Source organism: Primulina tabacum, chromosome 4, assembly GCF_025594145.1.
Source record: "Primulina tabacum isolate GXHZ01 chromosome 4, ASM2559414v2, whole genome shotgun sequence".
Classification (NCBI taxonomy): Eukaryota; Viridiplantae; Streptophyta; class Magnoliopsida; order Lamiales; family Gesneriaceae; genus Primulina; species Primulina tabacum.
This window is the reverse complement of record NC_134553.1, coordinates 16,426,082-16,434,294: the sequence shown is the minus strand read 5'-3', so window position 1 is coordinate 16,434,294 and position 8,213 is coordinate 16,426,082.

The following is an 8,213-nucleotide window of genomic DNA, read 5'->3' as shown; positions in this document are numbered from 1 at the left end:
TAGTGGCACCCGAGGACCTCAGAGCAGCAGTTGTTATTATTCCGCAAACATTTTATCAGTCGTTGGATATTTTTAAATTGTGATTTTGGCAAACTTTATTTTCTTCCGCTGCAATATTTTGAAATATTGAACTTGATTCACCAGTGATTTTATGAATGAGGCCATTTAATTCTTTTAAAAAGAAAATTTTAATTTTCCGCAAATTTTCAAGCAAAAAGTTCTAGGGCCTTTGCATGTTCTTTTGAGGACTTTTCAGTTGCTTTTTTGCACCGGTTCGCCAGCAGCAAGAGACACCAGAAAATTATTTTAGCTTGTTCGTGATGAAACAACAAGAGTCTGAGACTTTGCGGGAATTTGTCCAGTGTTTTAACAATACAGCGCTGGATACCAGCGGCTACCCCGGACTTCATGATAAGTGCTTTCACCCAAGGCGTGAGAGGAGGGGAGTTTTTTAAGTCGCTGGTCAAGAAGCCTCCGTCGAGCTACGATATGTTGGCTCGAGTTGAGAAGTATGTAAACTTGGAGGATGCCCAACGATACAGAAGGATGGAGAACCGGCCCGGAGGAAGTAGAGTTGAGGGAGCGGAGAAAGGGGGAAGAAGAGGGGTGCGGGAGAAAGAGAGGAGGACATAACTAGAAGTAGAGGACAATTCTCGTCACATGTTCCTCTGAATAGGAATCGTGATAAAGTGATGGAGGTGAGGGAGCCAGAGGGAAGGTGGGAGAAGTCGCAGAGAGTGGAGGGCGGAGTTAGGATAACTCCGGTGGATAGATGAGAGGGATCCTCATCCGGGGACCGACCAAAACCTCGCTCGTCTCCTAGGCGGGGTTGAGGTCCTCCTTGGATGAACCAGAGGGTCGGAGAGCCGAGAAGAGAAGGGCCGGGTCAGGATGTTCCTCGGGAACCTGTCGAGCGAGGAGGAGAGCAGACGAAGATAACCACCCCACGAGAGGAATGATTCACATGATCTCGGGGGGTGCTACTGATGGAGAATCTGGGCGAGCCCAGAAAGCGCACGGGAGGTTGGAGAATTTTGAGATATCCAGGGGTGCAGACTTACCCCAAGATCCTGTCATCAGCTTCGGGCCGGAAGACCTTCGAGGCATCGTGGCTCCTCATAACGATGTCTTGGTGGTGACGGCCACCATTGCCAACTATGATGTGACGAGGATCTTCATTGATAATGGGAGCTCTGTAAATATATTGTTTAAGAGCACGTTGGATCAGATGAAGGTGGAAGGATTCGAGTTTGATCCAGTCTCCACTCCTCTATATGGATTCGCGGCCATGCCATTCCGCCTCTGGGTCAGATTACTCTTCCCCTATCTTTGGGACTGACTATCGACGAGTAAATAAGATGATAACATTTACCGTGGTGGATACCCCCTCATCATGTAATGGGATCCTGGGACGGCCAGCCTTAAAGGATTTCAGAGCCGTAGCTTCCACGTATCATCAGAAGTTGAATTTTCCTGTGGAAAAGGAGGTGGGAGTCTTGTGGGAGACCAGAAAGTTGCGCGACGATGTTACGAGGAATAGTGAAAGAAGAGGGGAAGAGGGCGCGGGTGGAGGTCAATATGATTAGGAGGGGGCGAAGCGGGTTGCCGTGGTGTGAGGGAGGTTCAGGAGGTGATGGATGAAAAATCGGAGATTGTGACATTGGGGCCCGATGAGAAGACGCTCAGAATAGCCTCTGACCTCGTCCCAAAGGTCAGGGAAGAACTCATTACTTGTTTACAAGCTAATCTCAGCGGGTTCTTGGTCAGCCCAAGAGCTCACAGGGACGAGGCCAGATGTAGCAGAGCACCGATTGAACATCTTACCGAATTCTCGTCCCGTAAAACAGAAGAAGAGACATTTCGAGCCTGAGAAATAATTATAAAGAAAGAAGTGAGGGAATTGCTGGAGGCTGGGCACATTCAGGAAGTGCGATTTCCCACTTGGCTATCGAATGTTGTCCTAGTCCCGAAGAGTTCAAGAAAGTGGAGGATATGCGTGGACTTCAGAGATCTCAACAAAGCATGTCCTAAAATTGCTATCCTTTGCCCCTGATAGATCAGTTGGTGGACTCCACAGGTGGCATCAATATCTGTGCATGCTGGACGCTTATCAGGGGTACCATCAAATTCCCTTGGCTGTGGAAGACCAAGATAAAGTGAGTTTCATTACCTCTGAAGGAACTTTCTGCTACGTGGTCATGCCCTTTGAACTCAAAAATGCCGGAGCCACGTATCAAAGATTGATGGATAGAGTCTTTTTTGAGCAGGTGGGAAGGAATGTCGAAGTATATGTGAACGACATCATGGTAAAGTCTAAGGATTCAACCCAGCTCATACCCGACTTAGTGGAGACCTTTTCCACCCTCAGGTCCTATGGGCTAAAGTTGAATACTCAGAAGTGTATCTTTGGAGTGAGGAGTGGGAAGTTTCTGGGTTATATGGTGACAGAGAGGGGGATTGAGGCTAACCCCGAGAAAGTTCAAGCTATCCAAGATATGGTCTCTCCCCGGGGACCTAAAGATGTTCAGAGTTGACTGGGAGGATTGCTGCATTAGCACGTTTTATCTCGAGGTCCGCCCATAGAAGCTTACCATTCTTCCGGACTTTGAGAAAGGCGAAAAAATTTGAATAGGATCCAGCCTGTGAGAAAGCGTTTGGAGAGTTGAAAAAATACCTTGCGAGCTGCCTGTCCTGGCCAAACCGGCAGCAGATGAGCCTTTGTGGGTATATTTATCTGCCACCAAGGAAGCTGTGAGTTCGGTCCTTGTCAACTTGGAGGGATCAACTCAACAGCCAGTCTATTATCTTTCACATGCACTCAATGAGGCAGAGATAAGGTACTCAGGGTTGGAAATATTAGCTTTAGCCTTATGACTGCAAGACGTCTGAGACCTTACTTCTTATCTCATCCGATTGTGGTGCTCACCAACAGTCCATTGGGGAGGATCTTAACTCATTCCGATATGTCTGGCCATTTGGTAAAATGGACTACTGCTGGGAGAGTATGACATCCAGTATGAACCAAGAACAGCTATCAAAGCACAAGCCTTAATCGATTTCCTGACTGAGACGTGCATCAGGAGAATGAAGACCCTTGGAAGGTGTATGTGGATGGTTCCTCGTCGAAGGATGGAAGTGGGGTGGGGGTAGTACTGATTTCACCAGCTGGGGAGGAAGTGAAGTTGGCTGTAAGGTTGGATTTTCGAGCATCCCAATGAGGAAGAGTACGAGGCTGTGTTGGCATGACTTCAAGCAGCAGAAATGTGGGATCTACCCGGGTACTTGTTTTTTCTGACTCACAGTTGGTAGCACATATGAAGGGAATGTATGATGTGAAAGATGAAAAGCTTATGATTATGCTCAAGAAGAGGACAGAGTTAGAGAGAAATTCACAGAGATTACATTTGAACAGATTTCCAGAAAAGAAAATGAAAAAAGCGGACACTCTAGCCAAAATGGCTGGAACAATGGGAAGTTGGAAGACTAGAGATGTGGTATTTCAAGTGAACTCACACCTCACATGAGTTCGCCCGCAGTTGAGCAAGAGGAGGGGGATTGGAGGACTGGCATAATTGGTTACCTTAAAGAGGGAAAGCTTCCTGATAACCCTCGCGAAGCTCGTAAGTTGAAGACAAAGTGTTCGCGTTATGTGATGATTGGAGAAGTGTTTTACAAATGTATTTGCGGGGCCGCTTCTTTGATGCTTGAGTTATCAAGAGGATGATTATGTACTACGAGAAGTTCATGAGGGGTGCGGTGGAAATCATCTGGGGGCTTATGCGTTGGCCAGGAAGGTGCTGCTAGCCGGTTTTTGCTGGTCCTCAGTGCTGTACGACGCTCAAGAGTTAGTGATGTCTTGTGATAGTTGTCAACGTCATGCCCGGTTGCATCACAGGCCGACCGCGATGATGAAGGCTATCACGGCTGCCTGTCCTTTTGACCAATGGAGAATGGATATTGTGGGGCCTTTTCCTATAGCTCTGCTCAGAAGAAGTTCCTATTGGTAGCAGTTGATTATTTTCGAAATGGGTGGAAGAAGAGCCTTTGGCCAGAATCACTGAGAATGACGTCCTGAAATTCTTGTGGAGAGATATGTGCAGATATGGGGTGCCTAGAAGATTGATATCCGATAATGGAAGACAGTTCCAAGGGGCTAACGTCTAAGCTTGGTGTAAAGAAATGAAGATCCAACAATACTTTACATCTGTAGCTTACCCGCAGAGTTATGGGCAGGTGGAGTGGACTAATTGAACGCTGGTACAGAGTCTGAAAGTTCGACTCGGCAATGCTAAGGGAAATGGGTGGATGGGCTACCAAGTGTCTCGTGGGCATAACGAACCACTTTAAGAGAAGGAACCAAAGAAACTCCTTTCAGTTTGGTCTATCATAATGAGGCAGTGCTCCCGGTTGAGATTGGGCTAGAGTCAGCAAGGGTTATGATTTATGCAAGGACAACGATGCAAGACGCGCCACTGACCTTGATCTTCTGGAAGAAAAAAGAGAGGCTGCCAGCATTTACATGGAAGCTTATAAAAACGCATTGCGCAGTCTTATAGTCGAAGGGTCATTCAAAGAAACTTCCAAGTAGGTGACTTGGTCCTGAGGAAGGTGCAAGGAGAGCAGAGAGAAAAATTGGACCCAAAGTAGGAGGGTCCCTTCAAAGTTATTGAAAGGCAGAGCTCTGGAGCCTATTATTGGAGAATGCGCAAGGCAATGCATTGAAGAGGCCCTGGAACACTTATCATCTTAGAAATATTATCCTTGATTTGATTGCTGATATTTCATTTTGAATTTTCCTATGTAATATTTGGAATTCAATAAAATTAAATTCTTCTTTTAAGTTCATAAATATTGTCGTATTCTGAGGGTGGTGAAATTTTATTTCCTACTTAGGCTGTGCCTAGTAGAGGAGCAGAGTTGGTGCGGGGGAAAAATTAAAATTTTCCTACTAAGGCATCGCCTAGTAGAGGAGCAGAGTGCAGGAGAAAAATTTTTATTTTCCTACTTAGGCTATGCATAGTAGAGGAGCAAGTTGGGGCGGGGAGAAATTTTATTTTCCTACTAAGGCATCGCATAGTAGAGGAGCAGAGTGTAGAAGAAAAATTTTTATTTTCCTACTTAGGCTGTGCCAAGTAGATGAGCAGAGACGAAGAAGAGAAAAAATTTATTTTACTACTTAGGCTATGCCTTAGAGAAGCAGAGTTGGGGCGGGAGAAATTTTAGTTCCTACTTAGGCTGTGGCTAGTAGAGAAGCAGAGACAGAGAAGAGAAAAATTTTTATTTTCCTACTAAGGCATCGCCTAGTAGAAGAGCAGAGTGAAGGAGAAATTTTTTATTTTCCTACTTAGGTTATGCCTAGTTGAGGAGCAGAGTTGGGGTGAGGAGAAATTTTATTTTCCTACTTAGGCTGTGCCTACTGAAGGAGCAGAGACGAAGAGAGAAAAAAATTTTATTTTCCTACTTAGGCTATGCCTAGTAGAGGAGCAGAGTTGGGCGGGGAGAAATTTTATTTTCCTTCTTAGGCTGTGCCTAGTAGAGGAGCAGAGACGAAGAAGAGAAAAATTTTTATTTTCCTACTTAGGCTATGCCTAGTAGAGGAGCAGAGTTGGGGCGGGGAGAAATTTTATTTTCCTACTTAGGCTGTGCCTAGTAGAGGAGCAGAGACGAAGAAGAGAAAAAAATTTTATTTTCCTAGTAAGACATCTCCTAGTAGAGGAGCAGAGTGCAGGAGAAAAATTTTTATTTTCCTACTTAGGCTATGCCTAATAGAGGAGCAGAGTTGGGACGGGGATAAATTTTATTTTCCTACTTAGGTTTTGCCTAGTAGAGGAGCAGAGTTGGAAAGAAGAAAAAAAATATTTATTTTCCTGCTAAGGCATCGCCTAGCAGAGGAGTCAGAGAATGGGGGTATTGAATTTTATTTTCCTTCTAAGGTATCACCTAGCAGAGGAGATAGAGAGCGAGGGTGTTGAATTTTTATTTTCCTGCTAAGGCATCACCAAGCAGAGGAGGTAGAGAGCGAGGGTGTTGAATTTTTATCTTCCTGCTAAGGTATCACCTAGCAGAGGAGTTAGAGAGTGAGGGCGTTGAATTTTTATTTTCATACTAAGGCGTCGCCTAGCAGAGGAGTTCGCACTCTGCCGATTTTATTCAACATAGTTGTTTAGAAAGCATCAGAGATGAATTAAGAAGAAGTAGTGAATGCAATTCAAGATACTCAATATGGAAGAAAACGAGTTCGTACGTACCAAAGTGCGCAAATGGAGAGATATAAACGTCATGAAATCCATAGTCGCATAATCATATGAAAAGTAAAGCAGTGCAGAAATTAACAGAATATGACCCAAAGGCATACAATGTCTACGTAAATGAAAATAACATAAGTAAAGGATCTTGGTCTATGAATCGGGGGGAGGCTAGCTACGAAACTCTAAATATCGATGAAGTCAGTTGGGGCGCCTGGCGGGGGATAGCCCTGAGCCTTGAAGAGGCCGACTGCACCCTCGAAACCCACCTCTAGAAAATGATAAGCTTTAGGGGCGCAGATATCATTGAACTCCTCAGACTTGAGGAATTCTTCCTTGAATGTAGAGGCTTCGGAAGCATGTTGCGCCTTGGCGTCTTTGAGATCCTACGGATTTATGCTGCTTCACTCGAGCATTTTTTAACTCTTCTTTCAGCCTTTGGTTCTCCTTTGCGTGTTCCTCTGTCCGCCGCTGATTCTCCTGTTTCTCTTTCAGAAGCTCGTCACCTCGGGCTTGGAGCTCCTTAGCATGCGTCACTTTCATCTCGTCGATAGTAACCTGAAGCTGCTCACGAAGAGCCTTGCCCTCGCGTAAGTCTTGGCAGGCAGTAGATCGAGTGCGTTAGCGCGCTCAACAACTCCCCTATGTACATCATGCCCTGAATAAGTAGACAAGAGTGAAAAGATGACAAGAAATCATACATGTATTGGACATCACTAGGGACAAGAAGGACAAATATACCCCAGTGATACTGCTGCATGTCCGGCGAGTGTTCAGACCACCCCAGTGAATTCATGAATGATGCATCCGCGTCGGAAGGAAGTTGGTACATTATCTTGTGAGCCAGATGAGTAGGACCACGCCCCACGATGACCGACTCCGAGGTTTATCAAGGATGTACCCCCGATTCTAGGGGAGGCCCCTTATCTAACCCGAACCCTTCGGAGAAGAGACCGATATGACTGAGATCTCAGAAATCTTGCGCTTACCATGCGGTGGGACCGACGTGCTAGGATCAGCGGATGCCTTCTTCTTACCAGATGGAGGAGGTGGAGAGGAGGCTCGCTTTGGGGCGGAGGAGGACGAGCCTGCCTTCTTTTTTGCAGCAGTAGGGGAGCTAGCAGGTCTCTTCGCAGTAGTAGAGCAAGAACCTGTTTTCTTCTTCTCAGCAGCATTACAATCTCCCTTTGTGCCCGTCGTGACTGGTGGGACGACTGACTTCTGGAAGCAGAGGATGAATTCCCAACTTTATTTTTTGCAATCTCGCGAAGCAATGCGGTATTCATGATTCTAGCACCTGCAAATAAAACAGTGAACCAAGTGAGAATATCATCAGAGAACACAACAAGAAAAGAAGACAGAAAGCGTAAAGAGATGAGAATATCTACTGGCGTCCTCCTTCATTTAATTTCGCGGGAGGAGATCTTCAGATAGAAGTTGGGGAATGCTAAAGCATCGATCTCCTAGTACAGTCATTATCTCAGATACTCCTTATCCTTCTTGTAACCCTTGGAAAGTTCAGGCTTGGTGAAAGTAGGGTACCAATCGGTATAACAAGTCAATTTTTCAGGTGGCTGGATAAAGAAGAAGTATTTTTTCCAGTCCTTAACATGACTAGGAGCCCCTTCGAAAAGCTTATGGCTAGACCGAGAAGTCATAAATGGTCCTTCTTTAGATCTGGACAAACCAAGAAGTAGGAGAAAGTGGTGCAATTCAAAGGAAGATCTAGGGCCCGGAATAACACATCAGAACAGCTTATAAACGGAGAGCATTGGGAGTGAGCAGACCTAGATACACCTGATAGTACTCGCTCAATTCATGGAAGAAATGGCACAAGGCAAAACGAAGACCGCATCAAGGTGGGTTGAAAGAAGGTGTAGCATCCCTTGGGCTAGATAGGGTTGGTCCTTAGAGGTAGGATGATGATCTGATGGGAGGGAGGAATGTGCCACAAAGTTCTGAGATTTG